Source organism: Prosopis cineraria, unplaced genomic scaffold (assembly GCF_029017545.1).
Source record: "Prosopis cineraria cultivar Desert tree isolate PC_DT_omini unplaced genomic scaffold, ASM2901754v1 PC6, whole genome shotgun sequence".
Classification (NCBI taxonomy): Eukaryota; Viridiplantae; Streptophyta; class Magnoliopsida; order Fabales; family Fabaceae; genus Prosopis; species Prosopis cineraria.
Window position 1 is genome coordinate 41360301 of NW_026555337.1, and position 25959 is coordinate 41386259.

At 33.8% G+C, this 25959-nt stretch overlaps 1 pseudogene; it reads left to right on the top strand.

Moving 5' to 3' along the window:
- The first annotated feature begins 554 nt into the window (after positions 1 to 554).
- On the top strand, positions 555 to 25959 carry LOC129312563 (probable LRR receptor-like serine/threonine-protein kinase At1g56130; annotated as a pseudogene).

The window sequence follows — 25959 nt, forward strand, 5'->3', positions numbered from 1 at the left end:
AACATGTAAATTATATGAATTGTTTCTATATTTATTATAATTGCATAGATATTATATGTATTTTATTCTTTATTTTTAAAAATGATTTGTATAATTTTTTTTAAATAGACAAGAATCTTTAATTGTGGAGCCAAATAAAATATGTAACTATTTTGACAAATTTGTAGTATATTATAATTTTTTTAATTTTTTATTTAATGACTATGCAAACGTTGCAATTGCATGTGTCCTGGAGATTTTTTGTCCCGTTGAGGTTATGAGACCGCCGTAGGTGTGGTTTCTTGTTTTTTCTGTTTTGTTTGTTTTCTTTGCTGTGTTTGGTTTTTTATTTTCCTGTTTATATAAAGAAAAAAAAAAAAACTATCGCATCTGCAAGCGTCATTAACTCTGGAATTTTACTTATGAGTAAGATGAGTTTACAATTAAGAAAGCTTTTTCATGGACAAAATATACTTAAGAAATTTGAAACTAAAAAAATAAATAAATTCAGAAGCTATTTGAATTGTCAACTTTGATTGGTGAGAGCTCGCCATCGACTTTGAAGAGTCTCTCAGTTTTTCAAGACATTCAAGTTTATGTCCCCCCAGTCCCTGTCACCCGTTAATATATTTCTTTCATTAAATAATCGTTTTCGAATTTACTTGTTCAGAGACGCCATTATCGCACTGTAGGCTCTGCAAATGCATTCTGCAAAATCCTCCAAGCCTTGTGCATATTCATTTTTCGATCTCTGATCATCTCTATTAATTTCTTCTGCTTCTAATCTTAACAAGCTATGTTACAGATACATATATAATCGATCAGCCTCATATGGCTCCTTCTTCGTCCTATTCTTCTTCACCAGTCTTGGTTTTTGCAATTGCATCTGCTTTTTGTGTGTTCTTGAGCTGCCTGGTTGGTGTATCACAAGCTCAAAACACTACTACGGATCCTTCTGTAGGTATATATACTTAGATAAACACACACATGCTTTTGTTATTTTCTCTGTTTGTCCTTTTTGTGGCTCTCAGTCTTACATATAAAAAGATTTTCCTGGAAAACGATCATTCATATAGAAATAACTGCTTGAGATGTTAATAAAACTGAAACTTTCAACTCAAATGAAAGATGCAAGCTCATGAAGTTTTTCAGTTTTGACCCAAAAAAATAAAATAAATTAAATATGGTATTTTCTTGAAAGCCCCTTGGACCTTTTCTATCTTAACAACACCAAATTTGATTTTTTTTTTTTTTGAAAAAAATTAACTCATATACGAGTAACATAATAAAAAAAATTATAATTCATGCCCATTCTATTTATTTTATAATTTATAATAACTTAATTTCACACGTTAATTTTCTTGTAAAACTCCCAGGTAATAGAACGGTCAGCTATTCCACTTCATTCCATTCTACTCCTCCGTTTCTTTAATTTAAGCTCTCAAACACACCCTTATGTAATATCCTCGAAATTTGAAACTTTCATGCAGCGAGAAGTTTGAATTCGATCTTCAATAAATGGGGATTATCGGCGTCAGCAAATGTATGGAATGTAAGCGGTGAGGTATGCAGCGGACAAGCCATCGACAACACCACCGCGGTTGAAGAATTTAATCCATTTGTCAAATGCGACTGTTCCAATGGCACTACTTGCCACATTACCGGACTGTATAGTCTCTCTATCTTTCCTTCTCTTAACTTGATTGATTTAATTTGTTGATAATGCTGTGTTGCTTTTTCTGGCATTTTCATGGCAGGAGGGTTTATGCATTGGATGTTGTTGGGGAAATCCCACAAGAGCTATGGACTCTCACTCACCTCACCAATTTGTATGCCTTTTCGTCATCAATTTTCTTGCTAAAGTTTAGCAATGGATTCTTTTTCTTGTTAAGTCCACTGTCTCTCTTGGTATGCTAAAGTTTCCTCAAATTGCGATCAGGAACCTCGGCCAGAATTACTTGAGGGGTTATCTGCCTCCAGCCAACTCCGCCTATGTTTATAGCCGGTCCCAAGCCCGGGTAAAGGAGGAGGGTTGTGTTAGGCCATCAACAGCCAATGTAAAAATTTGTTGAATCTATCATGAACATGGACAATAGACGTTATAATGTTAATGCTAGGTCATTGCTCGTAAGTAACGCGCTGCATGGCTCGAGTACAGTGATAAGTGAGTTAGAGCCGCTGCATCGGCACCCGGATGTAGTGTTAAATGAGCAAGGGCTACCGCGTCATTCTGGACGCACGCGGCTAAAGAAGTTAGTCCATAAGAGCAAAATTAGATTTGGTACTTGGAATGTTGGGACATTAAATTGTAAATCTGTAGAGGTTGTAGGGGTTATGATTCAAAGGAAAATCAATATCCTTTGCTTGCAAGAAACAAAATGGCGTGGAGAAGAAGCTAAGGATATTCAAGGTTTCAAACTTTGGTATACAGGAAAAGTAAGTGCACGCAATGGAGTAGGCATCATTATAGATAAGGAGTGGAAGAAGAACGTTGTAGAAGTTAGCAGAATTGGAGACAGAATTATTTCTTTAAAAATGATAATTGGACGTGAGACTGTTAATATTGTTAGCGCTTATGCGCCGCAAGTCGGGACAGAAGCCAGTCTTAAGGAATTATTTTGGGAGGATCTGGAGGGGTTGATTCGACACATACCACAGAGTGAAAAGATTTTTATTGGAGGAGACTTTAATGGGCATGTCGGGAGGGAAGCTGGTCAGTATGCGAGGGTGCATGGTGGTTTTGGTTTTGGAGAGCTAAACAATGAAGGGCAAACTCTTCTTGATTTCTCATTGGCGTATGATTTTAAGATTGCCAACACTTGTTTCAAGAAGAGAGATGAGCATCTCATCACCTACAAAAGTGGAGCCTCAAGGTCGCAGATTGATTTTCTTTTGGTTAGGAACACAGATAGAAAACTTTGTAAAAATTGTAAGGTGATCCCTGGAGATGCTGTAACGACACAACATAGGGTCCTAGTCCTTGATGTGTGTATTATGAGTAAAATCCAAAAACGTCGACAAGTAGTAACACCAAGGATTAGGTGGTGGCAATTAAAAGGTGAGAAGCAAGATATTTTCAAGCGAAATCTTTTGGATAAAGGAATTTGGGATTCTCAGGGAAGTGCTAACATCATATGGGAGGATATGGCTAAAAAGATACGGGAGGTTGCAAAAGTAGTTTTGGGAGAATCGAAAGGTTCTGGTCCGAGAGATAAGGAGTCTTGGTGGTGGAATAATAGTGTACAGGACAAAATCAAGTATAAGAAGAACTGTTTTAAAGCCATACATTTGTGTAACAATGAGAAAAATTGGGAGAGGTACCGTATGGCTAAGAAGGAAATTAAGAGAGCTGTGGGTGAAGCTCGTTCTAAAGCTTTTGAAGAATTTTATAAGAACCTTGAGACGAAGGAAGGAGAGCAAAATATTTATAAGATTGCCAAGAGTAAGGAAAGAAAATCAAGAGATCTAGAACAGGTAAGGTGTATTAAGGATGAAGAGGGAAGAATTTTAGTTACAGATGATGAAATTAAAAATAGATGGGAGACTTATTTTTCTAAACTTTTCAATGATGGAGAGGATTCATCTAGTAACTTGGAGGATTTAGTAACTGGTGAAGGAGAACAAAATTTGTCATTCTATCGAAAAATACGTGATAAGGAGGTAAAGGAAGCTCTTAAGAAAATGGCAAATGGTAGAGCTAACGGACCTGATTGTATATCTATCGAAGCGTGGAAATGTTTAGGTGAAGAAGGGGTGAGATGGTTAACTAAGTTATTTAATGTGATTTTACGGTCCAAGAAAATGCCTGATGAGTGGAGGAGAAGTACATTAATTCCTATTTATAAAAATAAAGGAGATATTCAGAATTGTACTAACTATAGAGGGATTAAACTCATGAGCACACAATGAAATTGTGGGAGAAAGTAATTGAGCACAGGTTGAGATTGGAGACAAGTATTTCTGAGAATCAATTTGGTTTTATGCCAGGTAGATCAACTACAGAAAATTTATCTACTAAGGGGATTAATGGAAAAGTATCGTTGTAAAGATAAAGATCTACACATGGTTTTTATTGATTTGGAAAAAGCTATGACCGTATACCAAGAGAAGTGCTTTGGAAAGCGTTGGAAAAAAAGGGAGTACGGATTGCTTATATTAAAGCCATACAAGATATGTATGAGGGGGTAAAAACTAGTATAAGAATGCCTAGTGGTCAAACAAAGGATTTTCCTATAAAGATTGGGCTACATCAGGGATCATCTCTGAGTCCTTATTTGTTCAACTTGATTTTAAATGTTTTGACAGAACATATTCAAGAGGAAATCCCGAAATGTATGCTCTTCGCGGATGATATAGTTCTTATAGCAGAGACAAGAGAAGAGGTTAATTGCAAACTTGAGTTATGGAGGAGGACATTGGAGTCGAAAGGTTTTCGTCTGAGTAGAAGTAAGACGGAATATTTATATTGTAAATTTGATAAAGGACTATTCGAAAATAATTTGGAAGTGAAATTGGGAGATCAAATTATACCTCAAGTGGAAAAGTTTAGATATTTGGGAGCCATTATCCAAAATGATGGCGAAATCAGTGGAGATATTTCACATAGAATTCAAGCTGGGTGGTTTAATTGAAGAAAAGCTAAAGGAGTTATTTGTGACCGTAAGGTGCCTAATAAACTTAAAGGAAAGTTTTATCGTACTGCTATCAGACCGGCAATGTTATATAGTAGTGAATGCTGGGCTCTAACGGGACAGCAAGAACATAAAGTTGGAGTAGCAGATATGAGAATGTTACGATGGATGTGCGGACATACACGTAAAGATAAAATTCGAAATGAGCACATACGTGAAAAAGTGAGGGTGGCACCTATTGAGGAAAAAATGGTAGAAAATCGGTTGAGATGGTTTGGGCATGTACAAAGAAGACCAAGGGAGGCACCAGTGAGAAGAGTGGAACATATAACTTTGAGTCCGATTAAGAGAGGTAGAGGAAGGCCTAAGAGAACACTCTTGGAAGTTGTTGAACGTGATCTCTTAATTAATAATATTTCTAAAAGCTTAATAAATGATAGAGCACAATGGCGTCTTGCAATCCATGTAGCCGACCCCACCTAGTGGGATAAAGGCTTGTTGTTGTTGTTGTTGTTGTTATCTGCCTCCAGCCATTGGAAATCTAACTCGCTTGCAGTACTTGTAAGGCCAAGGATCCTCTCAATGAATTACTTTTTCCATCTTAATAGGGAGAATTTGGATTTGCTAGCTGTGCCTTATGATAAATTTATCCCAATTAGGAGCTTGGGCATCAATTCGTTATCAGGGGAGCTTCCCAAGGAATTGGGAGATCTTACCGAGTTAATATCACTGTAAGTCGAAGGACCATATATAACTGTGGAGCTTAATTTAAGACCGTTCTGTTTTATAAGAAATAATGATTTTTGTGAGAAATAAATCCTGATCATACTATCCAGCATCCACTTAATAAGCTGTTAATTATGCAGGGCTCTTGGAGCAAACAACTTCTCAGGTTCTATCCCTTCTGGACTTGGGAAACTGGTGAAATTAGAACAACTGTAAGTGATCTATCTATCTATAGTTTTTGTTCGACAAAATTGAAAGAGTTCGGCATTGGAAGTATGGGATTCTATTTTTAATGTCAAGCTTTTAAGTATACACTGATTCAATCCCATACATTTTAATTTCTGAGCTTTTAAGAAGATGATATATACTTTCAGTGAACATCTTTATGCAGCTACTTAGATAGTTCGGGACTTAGCGGCCAGATTCCTCCCAGTTTGGCGAACCTGAAAAACCTGGGGGCAGTGTAAGATATTGCTTCTAATTGTGATAATAATAAAAGTAATAATATGAAATAAATTTAAAAAATTTCCTGCTTGTCCAGATGGGCTTCAGACATGGGACTCACAGGCAGGATACCTGACTTCATAGGAAATTGGTCCAAGCTGACAGTCTTGTAAGGCAACATTATTGGTACCCTTACATTTTTATTTTCATTTATTTTTTTGAGGAAAAAATGCTGTTGAATCTTTTATGCATTTGCCAATTTCAAGTGGAATTGGAAGTTTTGAATAGAACTGTTGGATACTTGTAATGGTGATACTATTAATTATTAAGCTTATCTAGCTAATCTGCAAGTTGTCTTTTCCCATTTTTCCCCTTTATTTTTTTTGGCTAAATTTTTTAACTTGAATCTATTGGTTTTGGGTGGAGTCAAGAATATTGGTGGGATCTGTCACACCACTGTTCATACTTTTTTTTTTAAGACTCAGTTTTTCAAAATTGGAGTTTTTTCTAGTATAAAATGGCTTTTGGACGTGAACAGTATAAGCTCCAAAAAAAAAAAAAAAGAGGCTCGGGTTATTTGTTTAAGTCTATTTATTTATTTTTTTAAAAGGACAGTGTGAAACGTGAAACATAGCTAAGACCCTCTCTATTTCTATCTTGAAACATGCATTTCCTGTAAAAATAAAAATTTGAGGGATTGCTGAAAGAAAATATTTGCAATTGAAATCCTGTGATTTCTAATATGGTGAAAGAATGAATGAGAAATTTGACAAGTATTGGAGCGACTATAATATCATCCTTGCACTTATAAGGATTAAACAATATTTAATTTTGTTTAGCAATATGAACTTTGTAAAAGTTTATATTTTGTTCTTTAAGACTTGAATTTGTATTATTCCATTTGAATAATAAAAAAAATTATTTGGGCTTTTCAAGCTTAATCATGAGCCCAATTGGTTCAGCTTAAGCTTAACAAAATTACAAAAATTAGGACAATATGGCTTTTGGACCTGAGCCGAAAGAGGTAGGCATGCCTGCTTGACAGCTCTAGTTTTGGGTGGAACAAAGAATATTGAGCCCTTTGATTGGATGCTTTATTTCAATGAATATAGTGATAAGAGCCAGAAATACTGATTAGACCTGAACTAAGACCCTTTTTTCTCACACTTTTTAAGGACGGGGATGACAAAAAGGACTTTTAAATTTGGGCTTAGAAGTCTTAAAAAAATGTTTAAAAAGGAGCTAATCCTTAAACTCATTTTTTTTAAACAATCTTTTTTCTTTTATTTTTTAAATTCTGAATGCCCGGACTATCGATTTATGATTATTTTTTATATGATTATAATTCGTCTAGCTTCTTTGAATTAATTTTATTTCTAACCAAAGGCTTATAATTAATTTGTGTATTCCCCTATTTTGGTAATGGAATTAGAATAATATATTTGCTTATGCCTTTGAGTGCTATGCAAAATTGGATGCATGGTTTTCTATCAAATGGTAGTTTACTTATATTTTATCATTTATCTTAGATAATTTTATTTTTGCGTGAAAAATATGAAAGTGACACAGTTTACCAGATATTTATTCAATTTGATTAAGATAATGATGTTTGTATTGTTGAATTAGTAGTCCCAACACAATTTTTCTTCAACTCAAGATTGAAATATTTTGTTTTTGGATGATGATGAGGATGGAGGAAAATAACTAGAATTTAAATTTCAATGATCACATTTTAAAACATTTGTATCCTGTTGTTTTTTATTTTTTATTTGTCCTTAGAAGAATGGTAATTTTGCGTTTAGATATTACAATTTATATGTTATGTTTGTATTTGTGGGTGAGAAACAATGCTTTAGATGTTATAACTTGAACTTTGTATTTGGAAAAAATAAGAATAAAAAAATTCATCAGGACTTGTGGACCTACCCCTAAATACTGATAATAAGAGTCGCGATTATCCATGTTTGGTAGGAGGAAGGCTTTGATGAAGGGAAGGGGAAGGGAAGGAAAGAGGTAAATGGAGACCTAAATCATGTTTAGTCTGAATTTAAAAAAAAAATAAATAAGTGATTGGCATAGTCTGTATGGCATGAATGCATGAGCCAAAAAAGGAAAGAGAAAAAAAAATGAGAAGCTTGAAATAAAATTTTCTTATTATAATTTTTTTTAATTTAGAACCCTGATATATAATCAATTTAACTGTGTGAAAAAATTTATGCCTAAACACACATCATCACTATGTCAACTTATTTTCTCTATTCTTTTGTGTAGCTGTACGCTCTTACTCTCAGGTAGTGTTTGGTTCAACAAAGGGGAAGGGAGGGGAGTTTTACATACTGTTTGGTTTTGAAAAATTAATAGAAGGGGAGGGAAATATGGTTTTGGGAGGACTACAAGGTAACTGTATGGTTTTCTTCTCTCATCAACGAATTACTTCTCCATTTAAAACAGGTAGTTAAATCTTCTCTGATAAAAAGTAGTGAACAGAACATACTTTCGGATGTGAAATACGAATACTTGTTTTGATGCTTGCATGTCCTATTCTGAAGGTGGGCTCTCACTTAATAGAATTGCTGTATGTTTTGATAGGAGGTTTCAAGGTAATTCTTTTGAAGGCCCAATACCATCTTCATTTAGCAATCTGACTTCTCTCGAAGAGTTGTGAGTGCCATCACCATTTACTTGCATGAATTCTGCAGATTGTTTGGAGCTAATTATATGATGCATAACTCAAATGTAGGAGAATAAGTGACATATCTAATGGGAGTTCCTCACTGGCATTTATAAGGAACATGAAGTCCTTGACTACCTTGTAAGTTTGTTAGGCAATTGTTCCCCTATTAATTGAGAGAAGGCCTTCTGTTTAGATATATATTTTTTGAAATAATATAACTTTTAGTTCCTAAACTTTTATTTAATTATTGAACAGTCCTTGTGGTTTATTGAGTTAAGGAATTATAAAAACTAGATTGTATCGAGTCAAGAAATTATAAGGACTGAATTGTTGAGTTAAAAAACTACATAAATTGATTTGTTTTGTGTCAAAATTTGGGAATTGAATTGATAATTAAGAAAAAGTTCAAGGGCCAAGAGTTATATTTTCCTTTTTTTTCTTTCAAGAATGTGGCATAACAATTTGGTTACAAATCTTGCAGAGAACTGAGGAATAACAAAATTTCTGATTCAATTCCATCCAATATTGGTGAATTTCTCAATTTGACCCATCTGTGAGTATTGCCTGTTTTTGTGAGTCTTCAAATACATTTAAACTATTCATATAATTAAATGTGTGTTTCTAGTTGAATAATATAGTTTGGGCACTGCCCTATTTTTCATCCAAAAAAAAAATTGTGTTGAGAAAAAGCTAGTCAAGATTAGCTGTTAACCTTGCTGACCAAATCAGAGGATTAAATTCCTGGTTTCAAAGAATCCTGTCACATGGAGCACTTTCATGAAAATTTATTTCTCTTAATGTTCTTGCTTCATGGTATTCTAGTGGATGGTCGTTAGCCATGGTCCCTATATAATGGTCTATAGCATTATCCAAGAATGTGATGAAAAGAACAGAAGCATAGCTGCCATTTTTCTTCAACTTGTTTCCCAGAAAAAAGCAAATGAGACAGTGGTTTCCATTAGATATCTCGCACTTGAGGATATACTGTCTTTTTCTGGGATAATAGACTATATGCTGATTTAACTATTGGACAACCCATATATTTGGTACTAATTCTGGCAAAATGAAATGTCCATCAAGATGAGTGATTTGTGATTAGAATTCAGTATCTTTCCTAGTGGAACAAGATTAACTTGATCAATGGTCTTGAGTTGTTGGTGTTTCACATCTAGATATAACCATTTGTGCGTGCTGGTTTTTGCAGAGATTTGAGCTTCAATAACATCACGGGACAGATTCCAGAGTCACTTTTCAATATGAGTTCATTATTATACTTGTAACATATATGCCATGCCTAAGTAGTTAAATTATTTGATCATCTCTCATGCTTTAATGATTAGATTAAAGCATGATTTGCCTTTCTCCAATTTCAGGTTTCTTGGAAATAACAGCCTCAGTGGCACTATCCCAACCCTGATAAGCCCGTCTCTTCTCACTGTGTGAGTATGCTTGACATATTTAATCTCTGCAGCATTAAGGTGAATTAATAATGAAGAATAATATGTACATTATATATAGTATATATATGTCTGTGTCTAGCGGTATTAATGCTTTTATATAGCTTAACAAATCTTGTATCTCAAATGAATTCAGAAATTCCAACACTATTACTGTTTTCAAACTCAGAGGATGTTATATAGCTTCCTGATAATAATTGGAAAGGGAAGGTATTTGTCACACCAAGGTACTAAGGGTGTGACCGGCACAAAGTATAAGATATACTCATATTTCATGAGCCTTAATTAACCAAATATAAAAATAAAATATCAATAAATAATCCCTACTAGTCGAAAAGTCTTTAATATATATATATATATATATATAACTATAAAGTTGGTAAAATCTTAAACATTCTATAAAAATTTCGGCAAAATCTCCCCTTAGGACCTCATAAAATTTTTACAGTAACAAAACCTGTCAGCTAAACTAGAAAGCTGCTTAACTCCACACCAATATATTTCACAACGATAAAATAAGGCAAGGATCTAACTACAGTATACGTGAAGTATTAAGTTACACTTTCATAATATAAAATATATTTACATCAAAAGTAATTAACACATGCTTCCAGGATTCCAAAAGCAATTATGTCCCTCAATGATCAGCAGGAGATGTAGGGTAAATTTCAACATTTGAGACTAAAGAAAACTTTCTCAGTAAGTAGCGTCCCAATTCACAGTTGCAGAAATAATGGAAAGCAATCAATGAGCTAATTATAAATTTACTAAAATAATCAATTGAAATTGAAAATAATATAAATAAAGAATACATAAATACAAATGAAATTATTAAAATTCAAATTCTAAATTATTAAATTTCTACACATGCTTAACATCTTAAGATACTCAATACAAAATCCACATGTAGTAAAAAATAAATAAAATTAGCCGTTTGCTTTCTAAGAGCAAATTTAAAGAAAAAAGTTTCAAAATTCCTTCTTTAATAGAATTTAATTAGAACGATTAATAAGCGTGGACGCATAATCCACGAGGGTAAGTAATATATCCGGTGTGGCAAGAAGCCACGAAAAACAGGCACAAGCATAAAGCTTATGAATAACAGGTGTGAATTATATACACGGAACTACATCCTTCATTCCACATGTGTTGGTCGGCACACGAGGCTAGCACCTCCAATGCATCCTGCTAGCTAGGTGTACCATAGCGCGTCAAGGGCTAACGGAATTGCTGTTAGCATCCAGTGTTCTGAACTCAGTCCCCTAATTAAATTAAGCATGCATGAAGTTGAAACATTCATTGAAAACCATTCCTTTCAAAATATAATATTCAGCTAGTGAATTTCTTTTCAGCTTTCTCCATGCACGAATCACTGTATTAACAGTTGTCATATAAATTATAAAATTTAAACAATAGAGATGTTTAGAAAAAATGATTAGTTAATAATGTAGCGGATTTAAATATTTCTTAACAATAACATAATTCTTAATGAATATAAAGCAGATTCTATAATAAACCAAATAATATAAAAATGAGGTAAGTAAAAAGAATTGTATAAATCATAACAAAAATGAACAAAAATATTTATATAACTTATAAAGGGATAATGTAAAAAATTTAAGGAAACAAATTTTATAAATACTTTACAAAAAATTACTTGAAACACTACTCACCCACCTAAAAGGTTTTTTTTTCCCCAATAATTTTAAAACTTGCTCCACTTCAACTTTTCACTCAATTCTAAGAATGTCATTAATTTCCTTAATGAATTAATCATAATTCTAAAATCACTTATTCATTTCAATTTCTCATCGTCATTAATTTATAAATCAAACTTCCATATACTATTCAAGCATAGCATTTCAAATTAAATCCCAATCAATCATTTGAGTCACCTTTGGTTGCAACTAACATCAGTCCTTAACAAGAAATTTTTAGCATGTATATACTTATTCCTCAAGGTTCTTCCTTTAATGCTTTAAACAGCAAAGAAATTCAATTTCCCTCTTCACTAAACAATAACCAGCAGAAATAGTGAAGCAGAACTTCAGTCCCCATCATCATTAGTCACGGCAGAACCATTTGGAAGGGGCAAAAATCGCCATCCAGCAAAAAAGAAGGAATTAAGCTTCATCTAGCAGTTGAGGAGGAAAGGAAATTGAAGACCAAACACACACGCACGAACTTGGAAGAACAGACAATGACGAAAGAAGAGAATCCGGCGACTCCACCACCTCCAGCAGCCAATCATGATGGCGAGGACAACACAAGTCAACGGTGATGGAGAAAACCAATGGCAGGACTGGAGAGAAATGGGTCAACAATGAAGACCAGAGGAGTATATTGGCAATGGAGAGAAAGAAGAGAGAAAAAAAAAACAAAACAAAAATGAGATGCTCTGTTTCGTGAAGTTCGAATAGCAGAGGGGAATAAAAATCTGATTCAAAAAGATAATTGAAAAAAATTACAAGTGAAGCCCAAAAAAAATTATAAGAAAGGCATAAATTTTTTTCTATAATTAAAAAAATAAATAAAACCTAACTTTTGCTCAATAAAATTCGAATTTTGAATCTTCAAAAAAGTTATTGACATAAGTTCATGTCAATCACCACCCTCCACTTATTATAAAATTAATTTAAATAAAATATTAATTGATAGAAAAAAATGAATTTAATTTAATTTAAAATTTAGGGTCATTATAAGGGGGAAAAAGAAAATGCTCTGAATATGGTAAATATACACAAATTATGCTTGATATCCTTGAGTTGCATTTCAATTCTTAACCTGTTATAAATTTGTGATCTTGAATTTTGACTGACCGTTGTTTCCTCTATTCGTGGCATAACCTTCTTTTGATACTCCCTATGCATCCATATTCTTATATACTAAATTCCTTATTTATCTATCTATAAGTTTAATATCTACAAGTATAGATGGTTAATTCTTCAATACGTATTGTCTGTTATCGATATGAAATTTACTTATCCAATTTAAATGGTACAGAGACTTGTCCTACAACAGTCTATCAGGGAGCCTCCCTTCTTGGGTAAACCTGCCAAATTTACAAATGCAAGTAGTTTAGTATAGTTATTATTTTTTCTTTTTCCACCATTTTTATGCCATTCTTCACTGGTCTCTGCTTCACTTTCACTGGCAAGCCCTCTTTGCGACCTAATATAAGCAATTATTGATGTACAAATCAAATTTTGTACAGATTTTATAATAGAACATGTATATGAGATCTACAAATGAAAGACATAATAGTCAAGCAAAAATCTTATATAGGTTATTATCATAGAATTTCTTTAGCATTTGCATTCATTAGTTTTATGGTTATATCAAGTTTATTTGTCAATTTTTTTTTATATCATCATCAACATCAAAGAGCGTTATCTCACTGAATGAGACTCAAAACATGAATCGCATTGCACAATTGTGTTTTATCAGTTACTAACTTTTCTTATGAATGTGTGTATGTGTGTGTGTATCATTTGCTAAGAGAGCTTGGTCTATAACTTCTTTAAGTGTCCTTGTTGGTCTCCTTCTACATTTATTTTTTGGGTCAAAATTCACATGCTCAGCTCTTTTCATTTTCCTCTCACTTCTTTTTTTAGAACATGTCTAAGCCATCATGATCTTATTTTCTTAAGCTGAAATTTATTATCTTATTTTCTTATGCTGAAAATTTAGTATCATATAATTTCTTTAGTATCTGCACGTTTTAAAGATTCACTCTCTCTCTCTCTCTATATATATATATTATAATGAGACTAACATAATGATTTTTTATTTGCTGTGATGATATACAGCAATTTGGTTGCTAATAACCTGAAAATAGAAACTTCAAATAGCAGGTAATTATTGTGCTTTTTATTTAATTTAATGTTGATACAGTTACTTTGAAGATGTTAACAATCTTATCTACCACTTGAAACATTTATTATTCAAGCATAAAGCCCTTAGCCATGATTTTGTGGTTCCTCAGTATTGGTTGAATGTGAGTTTAGGACGGATTGGTTCTTGATATGTATTAGCGTCATGGCAAAATAAAATAAATATATAATTTTAGCTCAAGGTTTAGTGTGCTTTTGCTTGATCCATGTTTAACCAAGGGCCTCGTGTATGGGGTGTTTTCCACAATGTATAAAGCTCTAAGTACATTGATTTTAAATAAAATAAATTTCAACTGATCTTACACAAGATAATCAACATAGGATAATAAGATAAGTCTGCAAATAATAATCCAAACTATATTTATTCAAAAGAAAGCCTGAATCCTAATTTAAATTTAGGTTAATATACAATTTGGATCCTAAACTATAGGTTCAGGGGTAATTTGAATCTTATACTATTAATTGGTACATTTTGAATCCTGAATAATTAAAATTGATGCATCCTCATGTCCACCATTAATTTGAAACTAATGGCCGTTACTTTTTAAACATACGACAGATAGAGAATGTGGACTCCTACTATGTTTAAAAAGTAACGGCTGTTAGTTTTAAATTAACAGTGGGGGCAAGGATGCACCGGCTTTAATTATTTAAGGTTCAAAATATACTAATTACGAGTATTGGGTTCAAATTGCCCTTATACCTATAATTTAGGGTCAAATTTGCATGTTAACTCTTTAAATTTAAACCTTAGCTTTTAAAGTAAAGATAATATAAATTTAATTTAATTTATGAAATTATTGCTCTGGATTTCTGTATACTGCTACCTGCAAAATTTATTTGCTTATCTTTTGGATTGATGCTTTTGCTTAGTGATTTATTTGTTATTCTCCCTTTTTATAATGTGTTCTGTTTTTTATTTAAAACTACTAAAACTTTATGTCAAATCAAACACGCACTTGAATGATAGAATAACTCTCATGCTTCTACTTTAAGAGGTAATAAAAAAGGTGATAGAAAATATGGCAAATGTTATTTTAGAAAGAAATAATTGTTTTTGTATTATTTAGTATTTTGTAAGTTTCCTTCTAAAGGAAGGAAACCTGACCTACTTTTGTTTGTTTTACTCTTTATTTAAATCTGCAAGTTGAGCTTTCCTTATAGGGAAGGAAACCTCAAGCTTATATTTTATTTCATTTTATGTTTCCTTCATAAGAAGGAAACCTTAATTGTGGCTTCTATAAAAAGCCACCATGCAGCACATGTAAGCAAGTTCTGAGAGTTGGAATGAATTGCTGTTCTATTCCCCTATCTATCAGTTCTGCGTCCCTCTCCACTTCCCCTGCTTTCTCTGTTTTCTGTCATCTCTCCCCTCTGTTTTCGCTCCCCCTTCACCTCTCACTCTCTGATTCTGTTTCTTTTCCTCATCCTATTCTGTTCAAATCAATGTGAGTGTGTGTGTTTTACATCAAAAGGATACACAGTTCAATAATGCTATTAATTGTATGTTTGACATCGCAAAAGCTATTACTTTCACCTATAACATTTCCTCATCATGCTAAATGGGGAAAGAACTTATTTTCATTAAGCGAATTGAAGGTAATTCATTCATATCTAAATAAATGCTCTTTTCTCTTGCAGTGGTCTTCCTGAAGGTCTCTACTGCTTGCAACAAAATTTTCCTTGCAATCGTGGTCCTGGAATATGTAAGGGGCTGTTTAAAATTGTTTTTATTTTATTGTTTTGAGAACTGGTGTTCTGTAGAACATGTTTTGAGAATAACAAAATAATAAAAATAGGTGTTTTTCCAATTCTCCTTTGTTTTCCAGAACAATAATCACAGAACACCTAAAAGTTATTTTCATTTTTCTGTTCTCCAGAACAATATTTTGTTTTTTGTTTTCCAAAACACTTTTTAAAAACACGTTACCAAACAGATTTTTTTGTTCTCTTGTTCTGAAGAACAGAAAACTGTTCTCAGAATAAGTTTCCAAACAGGTCCTAAGTAATATTTTAAACTTTAAAACTGAAAAAGAACAGCCATCATACACGACCATGTTATAGAAAAATGGATTCAAGTGCTGTGACTATGGTTTTCTATTTTTCTATTTTCTTTTTTAATGTAGTTGTCTGATACATCTTATATCAGTTAATTAAATTCGAGCGTTATGACTATTGTCAATATAGCTATTCTACTCTTCACCATGTGCCACAACGATACTTTGCTACTTTGGGAACATAGAGGATGTGGGTTCAAACCTCAGAGTAGGTGGGGAGACTATAGGATTCCAAGTCATCACAGACTATCAGACCTCATTGACCAATGAAAGTCTGCTTCTCTTTTGTGAAACATGCAATAAAACTTCAAAGAAGTTCATTAGGTCAAATTAATTACCGTCTTTCTTCATTCATTGAAACTGCCGTTGTTAATGTTTCTATGTAGATTATGACTTTGCAATCAAGTGTGGTGGTAATTCAACTACAACATCAGATGGAATGGTGTATGAAAGTGATAATGAGGCACTTGGTCCTGCTACTTATTTTGTTACTGATACAGAAAGATGGGCAGTTAGCAATGTTGGGGTATTTACTTTTTCCAACAATAATCCATACACAAGTCTGGTGTCTACTGATTTCACTGGTAGTTTGGACCAAACCCAGTCAGCCCGGCTCTCTCCTTCTTCATTAAGGTATTATGGTCTGGGACTGGAAAACGGGAATTACAACATCTCCCTCTTTTTCACAGAAACATCAATACCTAATCCAGGTGCTTCTGCTTCATGGAGAAGTCTTGGAAGACGGGTCTTTGATATATATATCCAGGTACATATGACATTTTATTTTTTCTTGGGTTGCAAAGGTACATGTGATTTTATCCAAAGGCATTGCTAGATATTATAATTTATAACTGTACTAGTCTGTATGGAAGTCACTTTCTTTCTTAGTGAAGCACCCTGTCTGTCTACTCTATAAATTAGGTTAAGCACAAGGACTAGTATAGGCAGCACAATTTCAAGTGATCGTTAGCTGACTTGTTTGAACTTGTTATGTACAAACTATTCTTACAATAACCGCATTAATTGGGTACACATAATTGGAGCCCAGTGATCCTATTTGAAATTCCACTTCTTTTTGCCTCCCTTTTCATTTGTTTCTTCTTCTTTCCCACTCCAGGGGAATCTTGTTTTGGAGGATTTTAGTATACAAAAGGAGGCAGAGAAGGGCTCTATTAGTGCTGTCAAAAAAGATTTTCAGGCTCGTGTATCAGAAAACTATCTTGAGATCCATCTCTTTTGGGCTGGAAAAGGGACTTGCTGCATACCAGCTCAAGGTTCTTATGGTCCTCTTATTTCAGCAATTAGAGCTACCCCAGGTAAGATTTTACAAAATACTCAGCAGTCCAAAAGTTTAGTTAATGATTTTCCAAAATAAAAGATGTCGATGAATGACCTTGATATGCTCTGCTTATGTGTTGTATATATAGATTTCACTCCCACTGTCAGCAACAAACCTCCTAACAGTGAAAATGACAAACCTCCTGCCAGTGAAATTGACAATCCTCCAACCAGTAAAAGGAACAGAACAGGTTTGATAGTGGGACTTGTTGTTGGTATTGGAGTTGTAGGCTTTCTGTCTGTCCTTGTCGTTTTCTGTATCATTCAGAAAAGAAAGCATCATGGAGATAGTGAAGGTTAAAAAGATTCTGTTTTTATATGTCTCTTCTCCTAGGTATTAAAAATTGGGCTGTCTATTGAACTGGCGGAAAATTCATTGGTTTGATCATAGTAGAACCTTGGTCAAACCTGTTGTAATCAAAGTAATATATGTTTAATTTAAGGGGGAATTTCATTTAAAGACCAAGGATGAGACTTATTTACAAATCAGACCCAACAAAATTTGAAACTACACTGCAAGACCAAAAGACTAAATTGAAATTTTTTTATGGGAAATGATCAAAATAACCTTAATTTATTTAAAAAGAATAAAGAAAAAAACCACTAGCCACCATCACTGAAATACCACTACAGGTGACTGGAGCCTCACTAGCGACGATAGTCACTGGACCTCCGTCGCCAAAGCTTCAGCTTGTGATGACCGGACAATTATGGAAAACAAAATTCTCCAAAGGTGGCTAGGAGGGGTTTGAACTCATGACTCTTGACTCACCAAAAAGCTAAGGACCACCAAGCCATTGAGACCCTTTAATTATATAATGCATAAAATTGTATATATAATAAACCTTGTTTTCAAACCTCTTGATTACTACATTATTTGTTAATCATGTAACTTTACTTGTTAATTTTTCAACAGGACTTGTTAATTACTTAATTTGTTAAATCCATGACTCTCTCAACTAAATTGCATTACTTGTTAATCACGTAATTTTAGTTGTTAATTTTTCAACAGGACTTGTCAATTATTTAACTTTACTTGTTAAATTCATGACTCCCTCAATTGAATTACATTATTTGTTAATTACATAACTTTATTTGTTAATTTCTTAACAGGACTTGTTAATTACTTAACTTTACTTGTTAAATTCGTGACTTCTTCAATTGAACTGCATTATTTCTTAATTGTGTAACTTTACCCATTAATTCCTCAACAAAACTTGTTAATTACTTAACCTTACTTGCTAAATCTATGACTCCCTGAATTGAATTGCATTACTTATTAATTGTGTAACTTTACTTGTTAATTATTTAACTTTACTTGTTAAATTTGTGACTCCCTCAAAATTATATATATAATAAACCTTGTTTCCAAACCTCTTGATTATTATGACAAGAAGTGGACCTATTAAATGCCTAATATAACTTGTGATTTCTTTAATTTTACTTATTCATGTTATATTTTTTTTTTCAAGGTATTGTTCTCTCTCTCTCTCTATATATATATATATGAAATTGAGTATCCAATTTGTTGAAAACTAATAAGGGAGACTCGACTATCATCACTTTCATTATCTGAAAAATTTAATTTTTATGTAAACTGTATGTTCATTTAACAAATCCGCCTATGTTTATAGCCGGTCCCAAGCCCGGGTAAAGGAGGAGGGTTGTGTTAGGCCATCAACAGCCAATGTAAAACTTTGTTGAATCTATCATGGACATGGACAATAGACGTTATAATGTTAATGCTAGGTCGTTGCCCGTAAGTAACGCGCTGCATGGCTCGAGTACAGTGATAAGTGAGTTAGAGCCGCTGCATCGGCGCCCGGATGTAGTGTTAAATGAGCAAGGGCTACCGCGTCATTCTGGACGCACGCGGCTAAAGAAGTTAGTCCATAAGAGCAAAATTAGATTTGGTACTTGGAATGTTGGGACATCAAATTGTAAATCTATAAAGATTGTAGGGGTTATGATTCAAAGAAAAATCAATATCCTTTGCCTGCAAGAAACAAAATGGCGTGGAGAAGAAGCTAAGGATATTCAAGGTTTCAAACTTTGGTATACAGGAAAAGTAAGTGCATGCAATGGAGTAGGCATCATTATAGATAAGGAGTGGAAGAAGAACGTTGTAGAAGTTAGCAGAATTGAAGACAGAATTATTTCCTTAAAAATGATAATTGGACGTGAGACTGTTAATATTGTTAGCGCTTATGCGCCGCAAGTCGGGACAGAAGCCAGTCTTAAGGAATTATTTTGGGAGGATCTGGAGGGGTTGATTCGACACATACCACAGAATGAAAAGATTTTTATTGGAGGAGACTTTAATGGGCATGTCGGGAGGGAAGCTGGTCAGTATGCGAGGGTGCATGGTGGTTTTGGTTTTGGAGAGCTAAACAATGAAGGACAAACTCTTCTTGATTTCTCATTGGCGTATGATTTTAAGATTGCTAACACTTGTTTCAAGAAGAGAGATGAGCATCTCATCACTTACAAAAGTGGAGCCTCAAGGTCACAGATTGATTTTCTTTTGGTTAGGAATACTGATAGAAGACTTTATAAAAATTGTAAGGTGATCCCTGGAGATGCTGTAACGACATAACATAGGGTCCTAGTCCTTGATGTGTGTATTATGAGTAAAATCCAAAAACGTTGACAAGTAGTAACACCAAGGATTAGGTGGTGGCAATTAAAAGGTGAGAAGCAAGATATTTTCAAGCGAAATTTTTTGGATAAAGGAATTTGGGAATCTCAAGAAAGTGCTAACATCATATGGCAAGATATGGCTAAAAAGATACGGGAGGTTGCAAAAGTAGTTTTGGGAGAATCGAAAGGTTCTGGTCTGAGAGATAAGGAGTCTTAGTGGTGGAATAATAGTATACAGGACAAAATTAAGTATAAGAAGAACTATTTTAAAGCCATACATTTGTGTAACAATGAGGAAAATTGGGAGAGGTACCGTATGGCTAAGAAGGAAACTAAGAGAGCTGTGGGTGAAGCTCGTTCTAAAGCTTTTAAAGAATTTTATAAGAACCTTGATATGAAGGAAGGAGAGCAAAATATTTATAAGATTGCCAAGAGTGGGGAAAGAAAATCAAGAGATCTAGAACAGGTAAGGTGTATTAATGATGAAGAGGGAAGAATTTTAGTTACAGATGATGAAATTAAAAATAGATGGGAGACTTACTTTTCTAAACTTTTCAATAATGGAGAGGATTCATCTAGTAACTTGAAGGATTTAGTAACTGGTGAAGGAGAACAAAATTTGTCATTCTATCGAATAATACGTGATAAGAAGGTAAAGGAAGCTCTTAAGAAAATGGCAAATGGTAAAGCCAACGGACCTGATTGTATATCTATTGAAGCGTGAAAATATTTAGGTGAAGAAGGGGTGAGATAGTTAACTAAGTTATTTAATGTGATTTTACGGTCTAAAAAAATGCCTGATGAGTGGAGGAGAAGTATATTAATTCCTATTTATAAAAATAAAGGAGATATTCAGAATTGTACTAACTATAGAGGGATTAAACTCATGAGCCACACAATGAAATTGTGAGAGAAAGTAATTGAGCACAGGTTGAGATTGGAGACAAGTATTTCTGAGAATCAATTTGGTTTTATGCCAGGTAGATCAACTACAGAGGCAATTCATCTACTAAGGGAATTAATGGAAAAGTATCGTTGTAAAGATAAAGATCTACACATGGTTTTTATTGATTTGGAAAAAGCTTATGACCGTATACCAAGAGAAGTGCTTTGGAAAGCGTTGGAAAAAAAAGGGAGTACGGATTGCTTATATTAAAGCCATACAAGATATGTATGAGGGGGTAAAAACTAGTATAAGAACGCCTAGTGGTCCAACAAAGGATTTTCCTATAAAGATTGGACTACATCAGGGATCATCTCTGAGTCCTTATTTGTTCAACTTGATTTTAAATATTTTGACTAAACATATTCAAGAGGAAATCCCAAAATGTATGCTCTTCGCGGATGATATAGTTCTTATAGCAGAGACAAGAGAAGAGGTTAATTGCAGAGGACATTGGAGTCGAAAGGTTTTCGTCTGAGTAGAAGTAAGACGGAATATTTATATTGTAAATTTGGTAAAGGACTATTCGACAATAATTTGGAAGTGAAATTGGGAGATTAAATTATACCTCAAGTGGAAAAGTTTAGATATTTGGGAGCCATTATTCAAAATAATGGCGAAATCACTAGAGATATTTTACATAGAATTCAAGCTGAGTGGTTTAATTGGAGAAAAGCTAAAGGAGTTATTTGTGACCATAAGGTGCCTAATAAACTTAAAGGAAAGTTTTATCGCACTGCTATCAGACCAGCAATGTTATATAGTAGTGAATGCTGGGCTCTAACGGGACAGCAAGAGCATAAAGTTGGAGTAGCAGAGATGAGAATGTTACGATGGATGTGCGGACATACACGTAAAGATAAAATTCGAAATGAGCACGTACGCGAAAAAGTGAGGGTGGCACCTATTGAGGAAAAAATGGTAGAAAATCAGTTGAGATGGTTTGAGCATGTACAAAGAAGACCAAGGGAGGCACCAGTGAGAAGAGTGGAACATATAACTTTGAGTCCGATTAAGAAAGGTAGAGGAAGGCCTAAGAGAACACTCTTGGAAGTTGTTGAACGCGATCTCTTAATTAATAATATTCCTAAAAGCTTGATAAATGATAGAGCACAATGGTGTCTTGCAATCCATGTAGTCGACCCCACCTAGTGGGATAAAGGCTTGTTGTTGTTGTTGTTGTTGTATATGTTCATTTAACAAGTAAAGATAGTCAATTAACAAGCATTATTGCAGAATTAACAAGTAAAGTTGGGAAATTAATAAGTAATACAGTTGAGTTTAGGGAGTCGTAGATTAACAAGTTTAGTTAACAAGTCCTGTTGTGGAATTAACAAGTAAAATTATGCAACTAATAACTAATGCAATTTAGTTGAAGGAGTCACAGGTTTAACAATTAAAGTTAAGTAATTAACAAGTAAAGTTATGCGATTAATAAGTAATGTAATAATTAAGAAGTTTGGAAATAAGGTTTATTATATATAATTTTATGTATTATATGATTAAAGTAGTTCAATGGCTTGGTGATCCCTAATTTTTTTTTATGAGACAAAGGGTCATGGGTTCAAAACCCCCTAGTTGCCTTTAGAAAATTTAATTCTCCATAATTCTTCAGTCATCACTAGTAATGGTCCAGTGATGGAGGTCCTATGGCTGTCGTCGTTGGTGAGGCTTCAGTCGTCAGTGGTGGTGTTCCGGTGACGATGACTGGTGATTTTTTTCTTTTTTCTAAAAAAATTAATGGACATTTTGGTCATTTCTTATATAAAAAAATTTCAATTTACTCTTTTTGTCTTGCAGTATAGCTTCAAATTTTATTAGGTTTGATTTGTGAGTAAGTCTCATCCCTGACCCTTAAATGAAATTCAACCTTAATTTTTTTAATATCTCAATTATTAGGTAAAATGTTAAATACAAGTATAATCATGCTACCAGCATATATCCTATGCAAAAAAATAACTTTAAAAGACAAATAAAGAATATCTAAAATACAAACACAATAATTAATTGAAGAAAAACTGACATCAATATCTAAATTGCATTATTCCCCAACAATGTGGTGTTAGAAACAAATTAAGCCCAATACGTTTTTCTTTTCTATCCATTACCTCATTCCTGTTTAATTTGCAGAGCTTTTAGGTATTGATATAAAGCCATACACTTTCAACTATTCTGAGTTAAAGAATGCTACAGATGACTTCAATCCTGGCAATAAACTTGGAGAGGGAGGTTTTGGACCAGTTTTTAAGGTGAAGGAATTTGGGTTTACAGCCGCATTGCATGTCACTGCATTATCATTTTCAACATTATTGAAGGGATTTATTAGGATTTCTTAGATAAAAAATTTTAGGGATTTGTCATCTTGAAGAAAAAAAATTTTATTCATGCTTTCAGAATACATGTCCTAAAACCAAAGCTATAACCACTTTCCTTTTTGTATACCAGGGAATACTTAATGATGGAAGAGTAATTGCTGTGAAACAATTATCTGTAGGATCTCATCAAGGAAAGAGCCAGTTCATAGCTGAGATAGCTATTATATCTGCCGTGCGACATCGTAATCTTGTTAAACTCTCTGGATGTTGCATTGAAGGAAACAAAAGACTTCTTGTTTATGAGTATCTTGTAAACAGGAGTCTTGATCAAGCTTTGTTTGGTATATAATGTTATCTTTTCTACTTCTTTAGTGTGTTTGTGTGCCTGCATATGTCTTGATGCTTATATGCCTTTGCTTTTATTCCTGTTGATTTTTTTTTTTTTGGGTAAAAATATTCCTGTTGATTTTTGTTAGTATATATGTGACATGTATGCTGCAGGAAATTGTTTAGCTCTCAATTGGCCCACACGCTATGATATCTGCATGGGTATAGCAAGAGGTTTAGCTTATTTGCATGAAGAGTCTCGGCCACGTATTGTGCACCGTGATGTAAAAGCTAGTAATATTCTGCTTGATCATGAGCTTATCCCTAAAATATCTGATTTTGGTTTAGCCAAATTATATGATGACAAAATGACCCATATAAGCACCCATGTAGCTGGGACAATGTAAGTCATCTAGACTTAACTTCCGTGTTCTTTTACTAACTTAAAATTTATGTATTACTTTTTATTTTTGATAAACACTGAACTACTAGCAGTGGTTATCTTGCTCCAGAGTATGCCATGCGTGGGCGCGCCTTACCGAGAAAGCAGATGTGTTTTCTTTTGGTGTTTTGGCCCTAGAGATAGTTAGTGGGAGGCCAAACTCTGATTCAAGCTTGGAAGAAGAGAAGATGTATCTTCTAGAATGGGTATGTAATACCTCTCTTCTGTCTCCTAGGATTAGGATGTTTGATTTCTTAAACATTTCAAGTTTTCATTCATTATTTAAGCCTGCAATCTCTCTGTTATTTACGAAAGTTGTCTTGTTTAGTTAAAAAAGTTTGCCCATCTTTGTCATTTAAATAGACTTAAATGACAATAAATCTTTCAGCAAGCTCCTGTTGCTGTCTAATATGAACAATTAATAGAAATAACCATAACACTTTCTCCCAAAATTACAAAATACCACCACTTATTTGTAGGGATTCTGAAAATCTCTCTGAGTTTCTTCATGGTCATCGTAACCAAAGTTCAATACAATCATTGATACACTTACAAGAAAGAAACACATACTAAATAGGGAAGGAAAGAATTACTGAAGAAGATGAAGAACAGAAATGTATGAGAGGAGAGAAAATTGTCAGGAGGAGGGATCAGGAGAGTCAGCAGAACTCATTCCACCCCCTACTCAATAGTCCACTCACACATTTTTCTGTTTTTTTCTTGGGGTAAAAGTCAATCCACATCTTCTCTTTATTTAGCTATTTCCCCTCAAGTCTCAAATTCATTCCATCACCTCCAGTCCAAACGTCATGGCCCAATGTATGCAAGCTTTGGCCCATTTACGTGTCATTACAGTTTCCTATTTTCAACCTATTTTAGATAATGTTTCAAGAAAATATTTTTTTCTAAAATATACCAAGTACTCCTCTGATTTTATTTATTTGGCAGAGATAGGATATTTATTTTAGTCCTTTTTATAGGGCGCCTTAATTATTATTGTGTTCATCTTTATCTTTATTCCTTATTGAATGCTAGAGTATTTTACTTTTAAAGTAAAGTTGAAAAATGGTTGAATTTTTAAATAGAGTTAATGGGATTTAAGGTTTTTTTTTAATTCTAGTAAACATACCGGAAGTAAATTATAAATTGGACCAGAGGGAGTGCATTTTAACTTTAGAGAAGAATTTCCTGGCTGCTGGTAAGGGCTTTGTCTCAAGGATCCTTTAACTTTATCTAAATCCCCAATATCAACTGTGTAATAGTATTGATTAACGCTTACCTCACCTTCTGGAGATTGTGAATAGTTCCCTTTATCTGAAAGAGTTCTGACGTGGTCTCACTATCAAATTATGTTCTCTTCACTTCATCCACATCCCTTAAATGTGTTGCCATTCAGTTCACATTACACCTAGCGTTTATCTCCACTGTTTTTTGGATATGTGGAGTTACAATCCAAAGGGCCAATGCTACCATTTTGCTAATGCAATCAATGATTATTGGGTCAACAGGTTTGGCAGCTGCACGAAAACAACTGTATTGTCGAACTGGTAGATCCTAGACTATCATCAGATTTCAATGAGGAAGAAGTCAATCGAATGGTAGGGATATCTCTTCTCTGCACTCAGTCATCACCATTGTTAAGGCCAGCAATGTCCCGTGTTGTGGCAATGCTTTCTGGGGATATTGAAGTCAGCACTGTAACTTCAAGGCCTGGATACTTAACAGACTGGCAATTTGATGATATGAGCAGCTTCATGACTAGCTTGGTCACAAAGGAATCAGATACAAGTCAACACAACTCACTAAGTGCCAGCAGATGGAGTACTGAAAACCAATCACCTGTAGATGCTTCTAAACCCATCCTTCATCACAATCCAAGTTAAGTTAGGTAAAAAATTGATTAATGATGGCACCTTTTGGTTTCCAGTTCATGTGTATAACATACACACTAGAGAATGAGACTGAGATTGTGCTACTCAAATTTTGTTTTCGAAATCTTTATTTTTTATAATATCATAACCTCTTCATCATCATGTATCATTAAATGTTTTAGCCTCTTTATAATTGACTTCGTCCTTCATTGGTATGTAAAA